At 36.1% G+C, this 23,313-nt stretch overlaps 1 protein-coding gene across 6 annotated transcripts in view; it reads right to left on the bottom strand.

Annotated features, from left to right (window-relative positions):
- Positions 1–23,313, bottom strand: part of NCOA1 (nuclear receptor coactivator 1) — a 244,614-nt gene that overhangs the window by 177,241 nt on the left and 44,060 nt on the right. For all 6 annotated transcript variants that reach the window (XM_028099325.2, XM_028099321.2, XM_028099322.2 and 3 more), the window contains exon 2: positions 11,998–12,130. The gene's annotated coding sequence lies outside the window, so the exon portion shown is untranslated. The remainder of the gene's footprint in view (positions 1–11,997; positions 12,131–23,313) is intronic.

Genomic DNA, 23,313 nt, shown 5'->3' with positions numbered 1-23,313 from the left:
CAGACATGGGGGCTTGATCCCAGGACCCTGAGCCGAAGGCAGACGCTTAACTGACTGAGCCACCTAGGCGCCCCTAGAATACCATAATTCTTGATCAACCACCCTACCACTGTAAAAGGTTCCAGAGAGTGAAAATGAGAAAGGATGTACCAGGCAAAACTGCCTGTTTATTAAAGGGTTTGGACAACAAGCAACTAGGGACTCTTCCGCCTCAGTTACAGCTTAGCCTAACACTTGAAACACTGAGAATAAGCCAACTGGTTTCTTGGCTTCTTTTATACTTAGGCCCACATCTTAACCCACAGGAAAAGACGAAGGAAAAAATAATCCATCAAGTATTTCCACAAACAGCCATTATGGGGTAACAGGAATCCAATTAATCCTCCTGCTTTATACAACCAGAAAACTGGATAAAATGGATTAATAAAACAACAATTTTCAGATATTGGACAACAGTCAAAGCAGGAGTGGGATTCCTGAGAAAGTGGGGGAGGAAAATGAGGTGAGTCCTATAATTGCCCCACCTCACACCCTTGAAGCACTTTCTAGGATGCCGCACAGAGAGTGAGGACTTCAATGAGCCTGGAATCTCAGAGGGTTGAGGAGACAGAGAATGATGTTCAGGGAGGCCAAGGCAGCCAGAATTTGTAGAAAAGCATACCAGAAAAAAGGGACAGAGAGACAGAGCTCTAGAGATCCGCAGAGGTGTCCCCTTCACGGCTTTGGCAGGTAGTGATTTATCCTGTATGAGAGGAAACGACCTAAGGCTGGTGGAAGGACCACTGAAAAATAAGTAGGCCAAAGAATTCCTAAAACTCATACAAGATTAGGAACAGTTTGTATTCCCATCAAGTTGAATGAAAAGACCTCATAATACATGAGACATTAAGTAAAGTCCTCAGAAGGTATCAACTCTAAATTAGCTCTAGGAAAACAGGCTGCTATAGACCCACCCTAACAAAGCTTCCTTAAAACAAAGCAAGTCTCAAAAAAGCATCAAAGAGATTTCAAAATATTCAACTGTACGCCAAAACTTAGACTAACATCACCAAAAGGAATACAACAAAATCCAGCACCCAACAACATAAAATTCACAATGTCTGACATTCAATGAAAATTTACCAGGCATATAAATTAAAAGGGAAATATGACCTACAACCAGGAGAATGACAAATCAATAGAAACAGATGCAGAACTGACAGAGACACAGAACTTGGCAGACAAAGATGTTAAAAGAGCTACTATAAATATGCTCAATATGCTCAAAAAGGTAGAGAAACACATGGAAGTGTTGAGGGATAAGTGAAAGATTTTTTTAAGGCCGAAATGGAAATTCTAGAAATGAAAAATAGAGTATCTGAAATGAAAAATACACTGGATGGGATTAACAGCAGATTCGACACTTAACTTGAAAACAGCAATAGAAAAATATTCAGAATGAAGCACAAAGAGAAAAAAATGCCAAAAAAAGGAAAGGAAAAATAGAAAGAACACACCAATGACGTATAGTAATATATCAAACAATTTAATATACATGTAATTGGGGTCCTAAACCTAGAGGGAAGAAGGTAATAGAAAAAAATATTTGGAGAAATTATGGGAAACCTTTTTTCAAACCACAAACCCACAGATCCATGAGGCTCAACAAAATCCAAGAAGGAAAAACAAAGCAAACCACACTTAGAAATATCATAAACTGTTGAAAACCAATGATTAAGAAAAAATGGAAAAAGCTGCCAGATTATGTACAGAAAAACAAAGACTTCTCATCAGAACCTATGCAAATGAGAAGTCAATGGAGTAACAGTACTAAGTACTAGAAGAAAGAAGACACTGTCAACCTAAAATTCTGTATCTAGTTAAAATATATTTCCAAAATGAAAGTGGTAATGTTTTTAGACAAAGGCTGAGAAAAATCCATTACAAGATACGCAATGCACTTAGATGCTCTCTAGGCAAAAGGAAAAGACTATCAGGTAAAAATCTGGATCCTCACAAAGGAATAAAGAACACTGGTAACAGTAAATAAATTAATAGATACAAAAGACATCTTTGTCTAAGTTTTTAATTTCTGGGTTGTTTTTTCCCAATTACCTTAATTTCAATAAAAATCTTTGCTTACAGCAGAAATGTAAGTAACTCCCCAAAAGAATCTCACTCTCAGGAAGTAACCGTTGTTAAGATATTCACACGGATTTCATAACATTAGTTGGGCATATTTCCATCTTTTTATAATCTCTAGAACAGATTCTCACCATAGGAATTATATGTTCCTTGAAAGTTAGAAAAAACTCACTGGCAAAATGATCTGGCCCCAGAACCAATTTTTTGAGAAAATTCTTTAAACTTTCTTCCATAGTTCTTGGTTTACCCAGATTTTCTCCTTAACGCAGTTTGAGTGTTTAACAATTCATTTCAAAGAGATTTCAAATCAACTGGCTTACAGTTAAGTAAATCTGTCTCTTTTATATTTATATATATAATACACATATATAAATAAATCTCTTATCCATATATATTCCCTTTATTCTTTCATACTTTGGTTTTCTATCTTTTCCTTGATAAGATTAGATTTATTTGTTTTTTAATCCTACGAAATAGCTCTTAGGGCACCTGGGTGGCTCAGTTGGTTAAGCGATTGCCTTCAGATCAGGTCATGATCCTGGAGTCCCCAGATCGAGTCCCATATCGGGCTCCCTGCTCAGCTCTCTCTCTCACTCTTATTCTCTCGCTCTCTCAAATAAAATCTTTGAAAAAAAAAAAAAGCTCTTAGATGTTTCAATTCTATAGTTTCTGATTTTTAAAGCATCTGTTTCTGCTTTTATCTTATTTATATCCTTCCTTTCCCCTAGGCATTTATTTTGTTGGTTTTATTTGTTATACTAAATTCTGCAGCTGAGTTCATTTATTTTTTTCAATCAATTTATTTCTAAGCTTGGTATTAGTCTTAGCCTGAGTCTCATTTCAGTTAGCTTAATAATCAGTTATTGTATATTTGATCCTCCCCTTTGACTCAATATTTAAGAACCGTTTCTGTTTGATTTTTCCAAGTGGTTGGAGTAGTACATTTTAAACTTCTGCTGTAGGGAGAAAATGGACACAAAAAGTTTCAGCTTTTCTGGAATTTATTGAGGTTTTCCTTTGTGGCTTAACCTAAAATTTATGTGTTTTGTTTTTTTTTTTTAATGTTGCATGGTCAATTGGAAAAGTGTACTTAATCCCAAATTTAAATGAAAGCCTTAGAAGTGACTAAATAAGCCCCATTATAAAAGCAATGTAGGTTTTGCACTATAGTCAGGCTTTCACTTTTTAACTAGCATTAAATGCATGCACATGATATTAAGAGTAAGGACAGAGATTCTCAGTTTTGCACCTAACCTAATTTTATGTTTACATTGCTAGACCTGTAATAGACAAAAAGAGTTTAATAATGTAAGGAATTTCTAATTTCAAGGAATATCCAAAAGTTCTTGAAAGTTTCAGTAGCTTTTTAAATTCATTTCCATGTTAAACATTTCCATTTCATCTTTAATTGAGGAAGTTAAAGTAATAAAATACCGGTACATCACTCCATGTCAAACACCATTTTCAAAAACCAATAATGCATCCCTCCTTCTTCTCTAAAATGGTAAAATGTGATTTGACTAGTGAGTAGCATGTTAGAACTATGACCTTTCTTGTATGAGACACTACACTCCAACTAATATACCTGTGATTACAATAACTTGTAAGAAGATCTATCATATCAGAAACTTATAGTGAACTAGCTAAATCACTGGTTTTCCAAAATCTATGCTTTTGCAGTTTGTTTGAACTACAATACACTTCCTTTTCTAATTCTGACTAAAAATTAGTTTCTGAAGCCGAACTTTTGGTTTTACCCCAAGAGAAAGAGATGATGAATCCTGACTCTAGTGAGTTAACTTCAAAGTAAGCCTTATTAGGACACGTGGATGGCTCAGCTGGTAGAACATGTGATTCTTGATCTCAGGGTTGTGAGTTCAAGCCCCACCACTGGGCTTGGAGCCCACTTAAAAATAAAAAAGTAAGTCTTATTAAGACTCAGTTTCAGGGCACCTGGGTGGCTCAGTCGGTTAAGTATCTGCCTTTGGCTCCCCTGGGATTGAGCCCCACATTGGGCTCCTTGCTTGGTGGGGAGTCTGCTTCTCCCTCTCCTTCTGCCTGCCACTCCCCCTGCTTTGCTCTCTCCCTCTCTCTGTCAAATAAATAAATAAAATCATAAAAAAATAAAAAAAATTTTTTAAAGACTCAAGTTTCTTATACATAAATTAGATGTAATAGTTTACATCTCACAGAGTTATTGGGATAGAAATAAATATATATAGAAAATATATATAAAGTGTCTGTCACAGTGCCTGGCACATAGTGAACATTAAAATATTAACTATTATTATTATATTTTTGTTTTCCTCATGTCACATTCTTTTTTCTTAAATTCACTAATCCTAAACGCTGTAAAAGGCCACATTAGCTATGCCTCCTCATTTAAGATCATCTATAGAACAATAAACATCTCAATGCCTTTACCAACCGATAACAGATATTAAATTGAGTACCTCTCAACTATGCTTAATTCTGCCTATCACGTTTTTGTTTCCAAAGTATCTGGGTGTAGTTTGGAAAGTATTTCATCTTTCCACTGAAAGCTTTCATGATCAGATAAGACAGTTTCTATCATACACATTTATTTTATTCTTCAAAAAGTATCTTTTATCTCTAACCAATAAACTATAGCCCATAACAACAAAACCTCTTAATAGTCAAGTGACGGACTGTTCAATTTTAATAGCTATGCCACTCAATAATTATAGCTGTCATTTGAAAAATGAAATTCTGGTACTCTGCCATCTTCAGTTTCCAAATAGTTTAATATCATTTTCAAAAATACCATTAAAGATATGTTAGGTTGCTATAGTTTACTGCTATACAAAAATCACAGGTGCACCTGAGTTAGAGGGAGGAGGAGCGTGGTCAAAAATAGGAGCGCTTTGAACTAGTTATACCAGGTCTTCGGATGGCTACCTTCTATAACCTTTAGGAAAAGGCTGTAATTGTGATTCATCTCTTTCTCTTGAGGGTGAAACCAAAAAATTTCCTTCTAGTAAGGAAAGTATATGCCTCCTTTCATGAAGCTTAGCTATCCTAAAATCCATGGAGTTGGAACAAGTCACATTTCCCCCTAAACTGTTCCCACCCCACCCTCTAATAGGCAAGTATTCTTTTGACGATCAACTCTCTCAGTAATCTTTCTCAAACTCAGAGATAATTATAAAAAAAAGCTTCTTACAGAGAACACAGAGATTACTCATTAAACCACCATAACACATTATCAATAGTTTTTGCCACCTGTCCCAGGCCTAGGACTTCTCTTAAAATAACTAAGCCATATTCACCCTTTCCCCTTTTAAAAACTAAAGAAAAGGAACAGTTTTTAAACAAAATCGTAAAGAAGTTACCTCTTAAATCAGAAGGCATATGTTTCCTAGATACATATTATGTGCTAAACCATATACTAAGTGCTTTGCCTAATTGTGTAACCTATGTAAAGTCGGGTGGGAAGTAATTATATAACAGATGTGAGGGCTGGGAGAAGGAAGGAGTAATTTTATCTAAGATTCATAAAGAAATTCAGTAAATAGGACCAATGAAATCAGCAAGTAACTGAAAGTAAAATGAGCCATGAATAGGCTGCTTATAGACCAGGAGGTAAATTAAAAAAACAAAAACACCACTATAAGCCATTACAATACACTTTATTCTGTTTCTTGCTACACACTAATTCTTAGACTAGCAGTGAGTACCTTATATTTGTAAAGAAGTAAACTCAATTATACTCTGGATTCCCTCAGTATAAAGACAACTTCCAAAATCAAAATTACAAACCAAAACTGCTATTTGAAAGTTTAACTTCTAGCCAGCACACTAAAACAAACAAAAACAAAAGGTATAAGGATTAGAGCAGAGGGACGTTACAAGGAGAGATGTAACAACCTAGAGAAGCACAGACTCCAGGGTAGAAGGCCTGGATTTGAGTCCCACCTCGTAACATTAGGCAAGTTAACATCTACTTCATTGGAGTTCTTGTAAGGATCGAATGAGTTAATATGTGTAATGCTTAGAATAAAAGCCTGGTAAATAGTAAGCACTATATAGTAAAACTGTCCTTGTAAGCAATATGATTTTCTATACAGAAAACCCAACAAACTCAAGAAATTATCAGAAATAAGAATTCAGTGGGTTGCTAAATACACATAATTCAATTGTCCTCTTACAAGGCAACAGAGAGAAGGTAGGTTTCTGGACTTTTTTCTTATGGAAATGTTCAAAAAAGCTTAGAGAGAGTACCAAGAATTACACCACTACCACCCCCAATGCCAGAAGTGCCTATGTTTTTTGTTTGTTTGTTTGTTTGTTTGTTTTTTAACGATCTGGGGACATGAATCCCAATTTAGTGGTTTCTTGTTAGATAAAAAGAGGATCAAAAGGGAGATTTTAAAAAGGACAAACAGGGTGCTGCTTCTGATAATTAAGTATCAAGGCCATAATATTAGGATTTATGTTCACTGAAATCATATCAACGTCAATGACAGCGCTGAGAAATATTGTTCTTTTAAATCATGAGACCTGGGAAACTTTGCTTTTTTAAAGTGCCTACTTTATTTTTTTTTTTTAAGATTTTATTTGTTTATTTGACAGAGAGAGAGAGATAGCGAGAGCAGGAACACAAGCAGGGGGAGTGGGAGAGGGAGAAGCAGGCCTCCCGCCGAGCAGGGAGCCTGATGTGGGGCTCGATCCCAGGACCCTGGGATCATGACCTGAGCCGAAGGCAGACACTTAACAACTGAGCCACCCAGGCGCCCCTAAAGTGCCTACTTTAAACAATGATCACATCACCTCGAGGCCAATCTGGTTTTATTTACCTCCACTCACAGCCTCCCCTCTACTCTGGATAATAATGAAACAGATCCCAGACATATCCTTGCACCCACTATCATTTAAATATGTATCTCTAAAAGGTAATGACTCTTTCTAAATATAACTACATACTGTTATCACACCTAAAAATTACCAAGAATTTCTTAATACCAAATATGCATTGTTCAAATTTCCCTGATTATTTCATAAATATATTATGTATGAAAATCTGGACCTAGATAAAGCCCAATCATTGCTATTAATCTCAGGTTTCCTTCTCATTTCTCTTTTTTTGTTCCTTACAATTTATTTGCTGAAAAAAACAAACTGTGTGTCTCAAGGACTTCCCCAAAGCCTAGATTTTGCTGACTGCATCTCCATGGTATCATTTCATTTGTTTCCCTGATTTCTGTTTCCTGTAAACTGGTAGTTAAAGCTAGAGGCTTGATGAGATTCAGGTTCAAGTTCAATTTTTTGGCAAGAATACTTACTAGGTTGTATTGTGAACTTTCATTGACAGCAATCTAATGTCTGGCTCTCTCTCTCTCTGTGATGTTAGCAGCCACTAATGATCTTTACTTAGGTCCAGGAATTCACTCCTTTTTCATTTATCAACCAGAATAATCCTCAAAAAAGAAACTTCCTCTCCTCAACTATTTGGTTACATTCAGATACAGCTGGCTCCTTAGCATACTCCAAAGAAAATTAATGAGGTTTTTTTTTTTTAACTATCATTATGACCTCATGGATTTAAACATACTCGATGTGATTGATTATATTGCAGTTAATACTTACTGATGCTCAAAATGTCTCATCTTTGGCCAGCCAGAGCCCATTCAATTAACCAGCTTTGTTGTTCTGCCACACCCTGTTAGTGTTTGATAACCTCCTTGCAAAGATTTCAAGTCTCCAGCTCTGGAATCATCTTTAGCCATAAGCTGCTGCTTTCCATATTCAACTAGTTTCTTTATTATTCTGCATTTCTACTAAATTAAAAACCATTAATTCTCAATGATAAATCAGCTGTGTTATATAATCTGGACATTACAACTGAACATGGACCCAGAAATTTTAACACTATTTCTCACTGAAAACTACTTTCAGCATTCCATTGAATAAAAAAACAAACAGAAAGAGCATATCCCACTCAAAACTAGATTTTAAATGCTTCAATTTGAAAGACTGGAGCAAAAAGATTCCTAATCTATTCTCTGCTGGCATTTTGGCTCTGGAAAGTATTTTTTCATGTTCTATTCCAAAATTTGAGGACGGTTTTTAAAAATGCACAATAAAAATTCAGTTTTTTTCTTTGATAAACTGATAAAATCATCAAGTATGCGGGAAATGGTCAAACTCTAAAAGGTTGAATTATTTCTTACCGTAATTCAGACTTCTGTAAAATCCTCAGACCTCATCCTGAACATTAAAATTCATGATAACTGTGAATATGAACTTATAAATTCTATTTGAAATACCAAATATATTTACTATGCTGTGCCCCCTTGAAATCATAGAAATGGCATTATCAGTATTAAAGAAATATTTATCTTATTTTACTAAAAAACTAAGTAAACATTTAAAGCCCTGTCACATTACAGAGCTAGCTAGCATGCATCACTGTGCAAAAGCAGGATCCTATACTTACCATTTCTTCACAAAACGCTGAAAAGACATGGCTTTAGTGCTCAAAAACTGCTTACATCCATAATTTTTACCACTTTGATATTAAATCACAATCAGAAATCACTGAAGGGGTGCCTGGGTGGCTCAGTCGCGGTTGGGTATCAACTTTTGATTTTGGCTCAGGTCATGATCTCAGGGTCCTAAGATCTAGCCCCCCAGCAGGCTCCACGCTGAACATGGAGTCTGCTCGGAATTTTCTCTCTCTCCCTCTCCCTCTTCCCCTCCCCCTGCTTCTGCCCTCTCTCAATCAATCAATAAAATCTAAAAAAAAAAAAAAAAAAAAAATCACATTACTGAATGCCAATTTTCCCTGAAAAAAGCAGATATGAATTGATACCCTGGTGCAATTTCTTTTCCTCACAGATTAAGTGAACCCTTTCCTGCAGCTAACCTTGTGAGGCTTTGATCACAGGAACCAATGCAACTTTTCCAGGCAACACTGGCTTTAAACAAAGGCCACCAAACACCACCACCAACACCAACAAAACAACAACAAAAAACTCTCTGCTGCAGTAAGGATTTTTCAGTGATAAACAGTAACACATCTCTATGAAGTGCTGGTATGCTCTCTGAACATCAGGGCTTTCATCCAACTGAAAAACAAAAATTCTGCTAGCGTGCACACATGACAGTAATTGCTTTTCCAGATGGTATGCCTTTGATAAGGGATTTTTGCCAAAAGCTCATTTTACTTTCTCTCCAAGCATAATATTTGCCATTAACTTTGAAACTGGTTTTACAAGCTTCTCACTAGTAGTGTGAGTTGACCTGTTTTTTGCTATGAGAAGGATAACTGTGAATAATACTTCAGTAGTGTGGTCTCCTCTGTCTTTAGCAACAACATTCATTAATCTCACACTGAGAAGCATTATTTTATATAATTTATACACATTTCACTTTTCATCACAAGTCTAAAAAGTAGTATTTCTGAGACAGAAATATTAATTCAATTCTCCAGGGTGGCAGGGAAGTACAAGAGCCAAAGCTTGTCCTCTTTCCATCATGCCGCAGAGAAAACTGTAGCAAGGGAATACCAATTCCCTTAATATACCTTATTGACATTTTTTTCCAAATGTTTTCTTGAGTCCAAATAAAGTATTTTTTAAAGGTACCATTTTAACTTAATGTAAACTGTAATCTAAGACATAACCTTATACATGTTCTAGGGCCATAATTCAGATACTGATTTTATTTTGTTTTGATCCTCCTCAAAAAAACCAAACTCCCACAATCTCAAAATCTAAAGTCCTCTCAAAAAAAAAAATTACAAGAAAATATTGTCAAAATGTATCATATAAAACTTCTGAGCAAAAGTTTGTGAAATTTTCTTTTTTTTTCATTTTCAAAGGGGAAAATGAAAAATATTAAAGGAGGATATCATGTGCAAATGCTTGTAAATGAGTGGGGAGATATAAGAAATTGATGAATCAGATATCCTCATTTAAAGAATTAAGCAAATAAATTTAACTATATAGCACTTTTCATAAGTAGAACCATAAATAGTTAACAGCCACAACCAAGTAGTCAGCAAATTGATCAGAACTTCCTATTCCCTAAGCTTAACTTTTGTTGAGATCTGAACGTAGTACCATATTACTTAGAAAAGGCTTCCAAAATTTGATTTTATGTGCTCGTTTTGTGACTGTTTTTAAATGGTTTTCAGATGAGTGTATTCAGCTTCCCTAGCCCCAAGAGTAAACATTTGAAGTGAAAGATTTCTTCAACTTCATTTATAATGAAGTTATAGAATAATTTATATTCTTCCCCATATCTAGAAACATGAAGTTACAGAATAATTTATATTCTTCCCCATACCTAGAATCATTCTTTGCAAAGCTTTAACAACATTTAAACATCAGTTGAAAGAAAGAAGAAAAGAGATCTTTAAAAAACAAGGGAAATGGTTCTGATAACAAGACACATTATATATTTAATTATTATTACCTTCTGATTCAAAATGACACCAAAAAATTTTTAGAAAAGTACAATATATCTACTAGCTACCAAGAACAGTTTTAAAACTTCTCATCAAAGCAACCTAATTCTTCTTCATCTGCTATTTGATTCGAGGTAACTTTTCTTTCACAAACATTGCTCAGTTACACCACCCCTTTAGAAGGTAGCCATGTAACTAACAGTCTTAGAATTTTCTAATATTATGGAATTATTTATTTTAGAATTTATTGCTTTACATATTCTTCTTCCAAAATAGAACAAAATGAAATTAATAATCCTTGCAATAAGTGGTACATTTTTCTCAGATTTTCTTCTTTGTAGTCTGGCAAAATTAATCGACAAACCTCTACAACGTATGCAGAGAACCAACCAACTTTGACCTGCCCCTTAAAATAATTATTTTCCATATATCTTTCCTATTTGGAAAAACATAATTAAAAGAAAAAATATTTTGTTTTTAAATAAACAACTAACTAAATCCAATTTGGAATATATCTGTATTTAGAAAAATAGAGTACTATGTTTGTTTTCTGTTGACACTATATTTCCTTTGATTGTTTTCAACTGTCTTATGTAGTCTTTAAAGTGGGGATCCACCCCATGTTTTGGAAGTGTCATTTGGTTCTTTAATTACTTATCTCCCTTTCTGGTGCAAGTGAAACTAACCCAACAGATCACAAAGGTCCTACTTGAACAGTCTATGAGGAATAAAAGTGACAATTTTTGGTGACTAGAAAACCCTCAATAATAAATTTAGGAGAAGAGGAACAAAAAGGTTTCCAAATCAAACTAAAAGACAATCACTTAAGATCTCATGTATCATGTGAGCTGACTCTGTTAGAGTGCTGAATTCAGCTGCTCATCCCAGAGGGTCATGACATAAAATAATTACTAAATTGACACTTATTTATTCCAGTTCTTCTAACATAGTTTACTCAGTCTTAATCTGCACCCAGGAGATTTCTTATTAATTGAACATGCTTTACTAATTATAAAGATTATCTCCCTTTCAAATCTGGATTTTTCTCAACTAGTTTTAGGGGAAAGTGGGTAGGGAAGGTTGAACTCTTCTCTAAAAGCTACCCATTCTCTGGGGCTCCTGGGTGACTCAGTCGGTTAAGCACCTGACTCTTGGTTTCGGCTCAGGTCCTGATCTCAGTCAGGGTCGTGAGATTGAGCTGTTCATCAGGCTCCATGCTCAGCACAGAGTCTGCTTAAGACTCTCTCCCCCTGCCTTTGCCCTTACCCCGACCCCGTGCTCTCTCACGCTCTCTCTAAAATAAATAAATAAATCTTTAAAAAAAATAAAAGCTAACCATTCTAACATAAAAACTTTTAAACTTATGAAATCTATATATAGAAACCAACATTATAAAATGACTTCCAAGGAGTCAGATTAAAGTAAATTTGTGCCTCAAATACCTTAGAAAAAGTAGAAATTCTAAATGTCGGTGTCTTCATTTGGAACCAAAATTTCCTACTGCATGCTCTTGCTGATGGTCCTTGATTTTATCACCAGTCAGTTCCAGTTACATTTCCACTAATATGGACAGATCTAAAGTAAGAGAAAGGAGATACATTTAGTCTACTGAAAACATTACAGACTTTAGACTCTAATGCATATCATTGTTTCCCTGTAAGCATGCAAAGATTCTTATACAGATGCTTTAGTTGTTCAAGAAATGCCAATTCTCATTCTTTTCTGCACTACAGACTTTAAAAATTGAAACTAAAGATTAGTGGCTAAATAAATAAAATTAATAAGAGATCATTAGTTACTCGCTTTAAAAGGTTCCGATCCCAATAAAGCTAGGAGGCCAGGATCCTCAACTATCAGCTTACTCATCATTGGAGTTGCTGACATCACCCCAGCAGCAGCGGTCTCAGTAACCTGTTTCACGTAAAGTGGAACAGAAGGAGGAAATGGGATTCCTAGCAGAAGACACCTCAGTGTAATGGCTAGCATTCATTACTGGGTCATTGGCAGTGGGATAAGAACAAACTGGATTTTTTTAAACTAATGGTAGTACTGCCTTCCCACTTTTATCTCAAAGCTAACTCCTAGGGGTACCTGGGTGGCTCAGTCCGTTAAGTGTCTCTCTTCAGCTCAGGTCATGATCCCAAGGTCCTGGGATTGAGCCCCCCACATCAGGCTCCCTGCTCAGCAGAGAGTCTGCTTCTCCCTCTCCCTCTGCTCCTCCCCCAGCTCGAGCCCGCTCACTCGCTCTCCTGCTCTCTCTCTCAAATAAATAAAATAAAAATAAATAAAAAGTTAAATAAATAAAAACTCCTAACAGTGGGGGGACTTGGCAGACATCAGAGAATGCTTAAGAAATGTGAAACCTACTGGCTTTCATTACTTAAAGCCTCACTGGTTTAGGCTTTACCACCCAGGGTTAAGCTTTTTACTAAATTTAATATTCCCTTTAGATCACAAAGACACAGTGGATTAGGTCCAGAGAAATCATTATATCACAGGTCGATTCAGGAATCTTGCTAGTTAATTCTACCTATGGCTTCCACCTATCACCCTTGGGCTCTACTCAAAACACAAACCATTCCGGCCAGCTACCCTCTCCCCTGTTTTCATCCCCACAGTGCTCTCTGTGCTTTCTCACCCGCCCCATGTTTTCCCCCACTGTTGCCCTTCCTTCCAACCTTTTCCCTGGGGAACCTCTGGAAACCTCTTTTACATAGTGAAACAAATCACCTCTACATCCTCAACCTATCAATGAATACTTCTTTCAACCCCTGGGCTAAATCCGTCTCTTGAGAAGAACCCTCTAGAGTGAAGGCTAAGGTAGTAGGGTTCAACCTTCCTCCACAGTGATATTTCTAGACCCTAACTCACAAGCAATCCAATTCCTTCCCTCAGGCTCTGACCATCTGGCTGTCCTACCCTCTTCTCTTTGTCATGCAATAGCCCAATCTACCTTCTGTACCTAGGTCCAGATTTAATCCCTGAGATGCACTCTACCTAGTCTCATCTCTCCAGTTAGTTAACTGTGTTATTACTAGTCTCAAAATCTTGGTTGTCACCCAAGCTATCAATCTCCCTAGTATGTTACTTTCTTCCTTCCACTTCATCACCCTCAAATTCCTAATCGTGGTTCAATTCAACCACCTGCTAGGGAGAAAACACCCAACATTATGGATTGATCCTGCTATACCATTAAAGTCTTCAATTTTAGACACAATGTTATCTAGTGAGCCTTTTACATGTCATTAATCAGGTCCTTCCCCCATTACTCATACTGCCTTTCTTTCCAAACTTTAGCCACACTTCCACTTCCAGTCCTATGGGGGATGGGATGAGAGAGGGATTTCTTCATGTTTTCCTTAACTGTTTGTGTAGGTTATTTATATTGTAAAAACACTATTTCTTCCATTTACTTTGAACATGTTCTCAATTGCTGGCTTTTACTATAAAAGTTTTTTTTTTATTTTTAGGTGGCCAGATTTGTGCCCCACTGCTTTCTCCATTTCTTTTACTATTTCTCTGCTTAGAAATCTCTCCACCTTCAATAATAGCAGATAAATACTCTGATGTTTACCTTTCTATGGGCTAATTGTTCCAATACTTCATTCCAAATGATGTATGGAATGAGATTTGACTCTAAACTGTTTTCTGAATTGCCCAGTTTTCCTAACAACATTCAGTAATTCTCACCATCCTTTGGTTTATAAAGTTTCTTTTTTTTAATAAGGTTTCTTTTCACATATTTCATTTGTTTTTCTACAAAAGGTTGATTTCTGAGCTATAATCTGTGGAATTAATGTAAGTATTGTTTCCTTATGTTCTACTTTGTGATAAGAATATTCTTTGGTATTCTCATCTCCTATTCTTCCTGACAACAGATAGATATATTTGTTTCTGAGGACATGTCAAGTGATTTCATGAGTATAAAATGGTCACCCAGTCTACCCTGAGTACTGTGTCTTTCTGTTATGGTTGTTGCCTACACACACTGTTCCTTTCTGTTTTAAGGGATCATCCATTCCACTACTGAGTCTAGTCTACCTTTCTAATCGTGCTAGAAAGCCACACTTTTTATATATTTATTCACCCGGAGCTAGATTCATAAAACCTTGTTCTTCGTAATTTTCCATGTTCTACATTTATCTTTTCATTTGTTAAATCTGATTTGCATAAAATAAAGGTATCTCACACACAATTTTTATTTCATAGGCCAACATCTTTTTATCAGCTCTGAAGGATTTTTCAGATCTTCCTGTTATCTTTTAAGATCCACATAGTTATGTTTATTATTTTTAGTTTACATTTTTTTAAAGATTTTATTTATTTGAGAAGGACAGAGTGTGTGTGCGGCACACAGGAGCAGGGGGAAGGGCAGAGGGAGACAGAGAAGCAGACTCCCTGCTGAGCAAGGAGCCCAACATGGGGCTCAATTCCAGGACCCAGAGATCATGACCTGAGCCGATGACAGACATTTAACCAACTGAGCCACCCAAGTGCCCCTTTAGTTTACATTTTTTACATACTACATTGACTTGAAAATATTTTATCAGAATTGAAAAATGATGTAAAAGGAACATGTATTTGAACAGTCTCATTCCTGTATCATCCACATGCAGCTCACATTGCCCTTGATTGCTACTGGTCACCACTTTTATTAGTTTCTTCTATACCTTGCCATCAACTCTTTATGTAAATACACTTAACTGAAAATACAGTCTTAGATCCTCCTGTCTTCTAAAATAAAATGTCCAGCTTTGCACCTTTTTTTTCACTTAGTGTATCCTGAAGATTTTCCATGTGAGGATATATTTCTTCATTGTTTTTAAAGTTCTATGGCATTTTATTATGTGAATACATACTAGTTTGTGTAACCAAGCCCACAGTTTTAAGAAGTTTGATTCCACAAATTTAAGTCTTGTTTCTTAAAGTAATTTAGAGTTCAAGAGCAACAACTGTACAAACCAAACAGCACAGGAACCAAGGTGGTGTGATTTCACAAATTTTTATTCTATTGATAAATATAAGTTCTCTTGTATATCACTTTACCTTTTCTCTCAAGCTTACTCCATGAGCCAGCTAAAATCTATCAACTGTTACAGTCATAAACTCTGAAAGTAGAAGGATAGTTTTTAGGGGTGCCTGGGTGGCTCAGTCAGTTAAGCATCTGCCTTCAGCTCGGGTCATGATCTCAGGGTCCTGGAATTGAGCCCTGCTTTGGGCTCCCTGCTCAGTGAGGAGTCCGCTTCTCCCTCTCCTTCTGCCTGAGGCTCTGCCTGCTTGTGCGCTCTGTCAAATAAATAAATAAAATTTAAAGAAAAAAAAAAGGATCATTCTCAGAGTTGAGGAGCCTCAGATTCTAAAACCTGCCCAACCTCACTAAGAGCTTCAATGGGCCTGCAAAAACGAAATACAGCTATACAAGAGTCAAGACAGTTGTACAAATACAGAAATGTTCCATTCTACTTAGTGGTATATCAGGAGAGGCTTCACTGGGGAAATAGTCCCTGAGGTTCAATCCTAAAGGAAGAAATGCTCAAGAGGCACAAGAAGGCAAGAGAAAGCATGAAGGAGGGAGCAGAAGAAAGAGCAGCTTGAAATAGCAAACTTGTCAAGAACTCTAGTTCCACTCCACTTAGAATGCAGAAAGCTTCAAAGGAATGTCAAACCCACCCTCATAAGAAAAAGCCAGATCTATCAAATCAAAACTTATCTTAAGCCGAACAAAGAGTTGAGGTCACAAGGCAATCAAGTAAATTTAATTTCAAAGAGGGACAAGTTCCTCCAAGGAGAGACCATACACGTAATCTCTTTTACCTTTGGCAGGTCACAGAGAAAGAAGTAGCCACTGTACAGGTGTGTAAGAAAAAAGTCAGCTAAGATTCTTTTTTTAAGATTTTATTTATTCATCTGAGAGAGAGAGAGAACACGCAAGAGAGAGAGCACAAGTGGGGAGGGGGAGCAGACTCCCCGCTGAGCAGGGAGCCTGACACCAGGCTCAATTCCAGGACCCCAGGATCATGACCTGAGCTGAAGGAAGATGCTTAACCAACTGAGCTACCCAGGCGCCCTGAAAAAAATCAACTAAGATTTTAACAAATTCTTAAAGACCAAGTGTAGACTCACGTGTCCGTTTGGAATGGCTAGGGATCCCTGACACAAGGAGAGTTTACACTCAACTGTAAGTTCTACATGTGTCAACCAGGTGCTCACAGGAAAAATTAAAAGTAAATCAGAGAGAGCCCTTCATCAATGCGGCAAGTGTGCAGGAGGTGACAAGTACCAGCCTGAAGCCCTGCCTAATTCCCCAACCTTGAACCTTAAACACAGAGCAAAAGCCTAGAGCCACTAGGGGAAGGGAAGAAAGCCCTAAGGTCCAGGCAAAAATCCACTGCTTCAGAGGAGAATGGAAGCAAAATGCCTCTTGCCTCTGGAGGAGGGGGAGAAAAGAGTGTCAAGTCCCCAGACACAGGCAAAGATACACTGATGCTAGGAAAAGGGAGAGACAAAATAATTCTGCCACTACTGGGCGGAAGCAGGAAAGAGTCTTGGGCAAAGGATCCTACACCAATACCAAAAGAGATCAACTACCACAGAGAGAGAAAGGATATTCCTGCCCATGACCAGCTACAAATATATGGCACAGTTTGCCACAAGGCAGAAAGAGCAGAAAAGCTAAGAAAACCCCATCACCAACACCCAGGAACATAGGGCCTGACCAGGATTGAGTCTGGACTAGAATAAGAGAAACCAACCCTGCCCCACAAGCAAAGCACTGGGTAACAAGCAACAATAACCACTGGGAGAGGGACAATAACAAAGAGAAATTTCTCTGGTGCACAGATATGCAAAGACTGTTGAAAGATGAGGGTGGTATAGGAACACAGAAAAATCCTGTAGTACTACATGGCACACCCTAAACACAAGGGAACAGCAGCCAACTGTTGGAGAAATTTGAAGCCTGTGGTACAATGAAGGTAATGAGGGCAAAAGAATCCAAACCTAGCTCGATTCATGATGAGACTGACTCAACCTCTAACACAAACAGCCTAACAAAAGAAGAGCATCATTTCAATCTCTTCTATTCTTCAGTACACAATGATGAGCATAAAATCAAAAATTACACAAAAGCAAGAAAAAAAAATAACCCTTTGGCAAGAGATAAAGCAATCAACAGAATCAGAAATGATTTTGCTATTGAAACTATCAGACATTTAAAAATAACTATAAATATGTTAAATGGTCTAGTAGGAAAGATGGACAATATGCACAAACAGATGGATATTTTCAGCAGTGAGATGGAAAACTTTAAAGAAAGGAAAAATATAAAAGATAGAAATAAAAAAATTCTATTAGAGAAAAAAAATTCCTGAGACAGGCTCAACAACAGTCTGGACACAGAAGAGGAAACAATCATTGAACTTAAAGACAGGCAAATAGAAATAATTATAAATGAAACCACAGTTTAAAAAAAAGTGAGGGAAAAATACATCTCAGGGCATCCAAGAGTTGTGGAACTATATCAAAATGTCTTCAAACAAATTCCATTCAACTGAAGCCCCAAGAAAAGGACACAAACAAACAAAATGAGATACAAGAAATATGTGAAGAGATAATGGCCAAGAATTTTGAAAGAATCCAAAACAAACCAGAGAGCAAAAAATCCTACAGAATCCTAATCGTAATACCAAAATGCACACACACAAACAAATATACATGGATATATCATAGCCAAAATGCAGAAAAACAAAGATAAAAATCTCAAAGGCAAAGAAAAAAATTACATACAAAGAACAAAGATCAGTATTTCCTTTTCTTCAGGAAATTATACAAGCGAAAAGACAATAGAGTAGAAAGATAAAAGCTGCCCATAGAATCCTATAACCAGAAAAATATTTTTATAAAAATGAAGAAAGAGGGGGGCACTTGGGTGGCTCAGTCAGTTGAGCGGCTGCCTTCGGCTCAGGTCATGATCCCAGGTCCTAGGATCGAGCCCCACATCGGGCTCCTTGATGAGCGGGGGGCCTGCTTCTCCCCTGCCTGTCACTCCCCCTGCTTGTGCTCTCTCTCTGTGTCAGATAAATAAAATCTTTTAAAAAAAATGAAGAAAGAAAGAATTTTTTGACAAATAAAACCTGACAGAATACACTGCCTGCAGACACCAAAAATGTTTAAGGAAGTTCTTTAGGCAGGACTGAAAATTACCAGCTGAAAATGTGGATCTACAAAAAGAAATGATGAGGATTATAAAGAGAAGGTAAATACAAAAGACTTTTTTTCTTGTTTTCTTTCTTTTTTTTTTTAAGATTTTATTTATTTATTTGTCAGCGAGAACACGCACAAGCAGGAGGAATGGCAGGCAGAGGAAGAAGCAGGCTCCCCACTGAGTGAATTTTTATTCATTTTAGAAGATTATACAAGAACACAAAAAATAATAATGTATTGTGGGTGTTAATAACATATATAGAAGTAAAACCATGACAACATAAAGAAGGTAGAAAATTAAAGTATATGATCATAAGGTGATCATGTTACACATGAAATAGCATAATGTTATTTAAATAAAGATTGCGGGGCACCTGGGTGGCTCAGTCGGTTAAATGTCTGCCTTTGGCTCAGGTCATCATCATCCCTAGGTCCTGGGACAGAGCCCCCAGTCGGGCTCTCTGCTCAGTGGGGAGTCTGCTTCTCCCTCTCCCTCTCCCCCTCCCTTCCCCCCCATGCACGTGGGCTCTCTCTCCTCTCTCAAATAAATAAAATCTTTTAAAAAATAAATAAGTAAATAAGTAAAGATTGTTGTTAAGTTAAAGTTAGATCTTTTAAGCCCTAGAATAGTGGTTCTCATACTCCCTCAGTGACATGTAGCAAAGTCCGGACACTTTTTTTTTGAGAGAGAGAGAGGGCATATATGCACAAGCAAGTGTAGGGGAGGAGGGGCAAAGGGAGAAGGAGAGAAAGAATCTTAAGCAGGCTTCACGCCCAGCATGGAGCCCCTACACAGGGCTCAATCTCACAGTCCTGAGATTACAACCCGAGCTGAAATCAAGAGTCCACCCACTTAACTGACAGAGCCATCCAGGCGCCCTTGGAAACATTTTTGGTTGTCACAACTGGGGGTGGGGAGTGGGTGCTACTGTTATCTAGTCAACAGAGGCCAGAGATGCTGCCAAAAATCCTACACTGCATACAGGATATCCCCTCCAGTCCTCAACAACAAAGAATTATCCAAATGAAAATACCAAAAGTGCCAAGGCTGAGAAACCATGACTTAGAGCAACTGCTAAAATATATATGTACATGTACATACATATATGTATATACATGTATATATGTATATACACATACATATGTATGTGTATACATGTGTATGTATGTATACGTGTATTATGTGTGTACCTATACATGTATATCTAGACATATAGAATAAGCCAAGAGTATTACATAAAATGGAATTATGAAAAAGGATTAATTCAACAGAAGGCAGGAAAAGAGGAAAAAATAAATTTAAAATATTCAAAAATAGAAAACTAGCTGGGGCACCTGGGTAGCTCAGTTGGTTAAGCAACCAACTCTTCAGTTCAGCTCAGGACATGATCTCAGGGTCTGAGATCAGGTCCCACATCAAACTCTGCATTGGGTATGAAGCCTCTCTCTCCCTCTCCCTCTGCCCCTCCCCACTCATGCTCCATCTTTCTCTCTAAAAAAAAAAAAAGACTCAAAATTTTTTTAAAAAAATAAAAAATAGGAAGCTAGCAAGATGATAGACTTAAATCCATATTTATCAATGATTACATTAAATAAAAATTATCCTAAACCCCAATTAAAAGGTGGAGATTATCAAATCAAATTTTAAAAAATATGCTATCCACAAGACACTTACACTACATAAGGATAAAGGTTCAATTCACCAAAAGACATAGCAATCCTAAATGTGTTTACTTAATAACACAGCTTTAAAATAAATGAAACAAAAACTAATAAAACAGGAGATTAGACGAATCCACAATTACAGCTATAGACGTTACTACTCCCCTGTTATTAATCAACAGAACAGGAAGACAGAAAATCATTCGCATATAGAAGACTTGAAAACACTATCAACTGACTTGACCTAATTGGACATTTATAGAACATTTTACACAATGAGAGCAGAATACATATTCTTTTCAAGGGCATATGGAACATTCACCAAGAAAGACCATATTCTGAGCTATAAAATGAACCTCAAGATATTTAAAAGAATTAAAGTCAAATAATGTATTTTCTCTGGCCAAACAAAATTAAATCAGAGTCAATTAACTGAAAGATAAGGAATTACCAAGGGTTAGAAATTAAACAACACACTTCTAAATATCCCAAGGGTAAAAGAGTAAGAGAAATTTTTAAATATTTTTAATTGAATGAAAATTAGAACATATCAAAATTTGTGGGATACCACTAAAGCAGTTCTTAGGAACTTAGAGCAGTAAATGCTTATATTAGAAAACAAGCATGAATCAATAATATAAGCCTTCATCTTAGAGAAGCCGAAAAAGAGTAAATTAAACACAAAGCAATTAGAAGGAAGAAATGAAATTGAAAAAAAAAAAAAACAACAGAGAAAAATCTATAAAACGGAAAACTAGTTCTTTGAAACATTCAATAAAATAGAATAAACTTCCAGATGATCAAGAAAAAAAGAGAGAAGCCACAAATTACTTGTATCAGGAATGAAAAGAGAACATCACTGGGGAGCTTATCGATATTAATAGGATAATAAGAGAATATTATGTAGAACTTATGGCAATAAATTTTACAACTTCCATAAAATGTACCAATTTCTTAAAAGTTTGAAGACTGGGGCACCTGGGTGGCTCAGTCGTTAAGCGTCTGCCTTCAGCTCAGGTCATGATCCCAGGGTCCTGGGATTGAGCCCCACATCAGGCTCCCTGCTCCGCGGGAAGCCTGCTTCTCCCTCTCCCATTCCCCCTGCTTGTGTTCCCTCTCTCACTGTGTCTCTCTCTGTCAAATAAAAAATAAAAAATTATAAAAAAAAAAAGTTTGAAGACAAACTACCAAGTTCACTAAAAGAAGTTAGATAATAGGAATAGCTCTTAATATACTAAGAACTTAAATTATGACACTTAATTCATAATTTAAAACCTTCCCATGAAGAAAGCTCCATGACAAGTGGCTTCCTTGGTGAATTCTACCAAATATCTAAGAAAGTTATATAATATTACATAAATTCTTCCAGAAATACTTAAGAAAACACTTACCAATTCATTTTATAAGCACTACTCATAAATTTTAGCATGACTCTGATAAAAAGTCAGACAAAAGAACAAAACCTTAAGAAAAGTAAAGTATAGACTAATATCCTTTCATGAACACAGACACAAAATATTTTATCCAAATATTAGAAAAATGAATCCAGCAATATATAAAAAGGAATATATATCATGACCAAATAGAATTTATTCCAGGAATGTATTATTAGTATTAGTTCAATATATGAAAAAAACCTATCAATGAAATTCACCCTAACAATGGACTAGAACATAAATGATCATCTTAATAGATGAAAAAATAATATGAGAAAAAGCCCAGTCATTCATGATTCAAAACTCTCAGAAAACTAGGAACAGAAGGGAACGTCCTCAGCATAGGACATGAATCCACAACAAATCTACAGCTAATATACATAATCATGAAAAACTAAATGCTTCCCCTCTAGGATCAGGAATAAGGCAAGAACATCTGCTCTCACACTCCTATTCACTGTAGTGTACTGCCAGTACAATAATGCAAGAAAATAAATAAAAGCCTAGAGATGAAAAAAAAAAGAATCAAAATTGTCTTTTTTCACAAATGACAGGATGGTCTACATAAAGAATCCAAAGAATCTACTAAAACTAAAAAAAGAATTTAGAAAAATTGCAGAATACAAAGTCAACCCACAAAATCCAACTATATTTCTTTATGGTAGCAATGAATAATTACAAATAAATGAACAAAACAGTAGCAATTATATTAACATCAAAAAATTTAGGATAAATATAACAAAATAAATGGAAGATTTGTGTGCTCAAAAATATAAAACTCCGAATGAAAAATCAAGGACCTCAATAAATTAAGAAATACTGTTTTCAAAGATAAGATCCATCAATATTGTTAAAATAGCAATTCTCCCACATTTATAGATTTAACCTAAGTCCCAATTAAAATCTCAGATATTTTTTGTAAAAACTGACAAGCTGATTCTAAAATTTATATGGAAATGCCAAGAATCTAGAATATTCAAAACAATTTTGGGAAAAAAAATTGGAAAACTTCACTACCCGATTTCAAGACTTTCTATAAAGTGATAGTTACCAAGACATTGTAATTCTGGCATAAAGATAAACATACAAATCAAAGGAACAGAAGAGACAGTCCAGAAACAGATCTACAAACTTACAGTCAACTGATTGTCAACAAAAGTACTGGGGTAATTCAATGGAAAAAGAACTAGTTGCCTTTGTAACAAATGCTGCTGGAACAACTGACAATCTATATGGGGGAAAAAAAAGAACCTCAACTCATACCTCACATCTTACACAAAAATTAATAGACCTAAATATTTAAAAATGCAAACCTATAAAACTTCTAGAGGAAAACAGGAGAAAATCTGGGAACCCTAGGTTAGCCCAGGGGTTGTCAAACTTTCTACAAAAGGCTATACAGTGAATATTTTAAATTTTATGGGCTATTCAGTCTCTATTGTAAATATTCAACTCTGT

This window comes from Eumetopias jubatus, unplaced genomic scaffold (genome assembly GCF_037043125.1).
Source record: "Eumetopias jubatus isolate StellerSeaLion01/CBP00866 unplaced genomic scaffold, mEumJub1_p1.0 scaffold_9, whole genome shotgun sequence".
NCBI classification, from domain to species: Eukaryota; Metazoa; Chordata; class Mammalia; order Carnivora; family Otariidae; genus Eumetopias; species Eumetopias jubatus.
The sequence above is the reverse complement of the archived record's forward strand: the minus strand, read 5'-3'. Positions and strand labels throughout refer to the sequence as shown.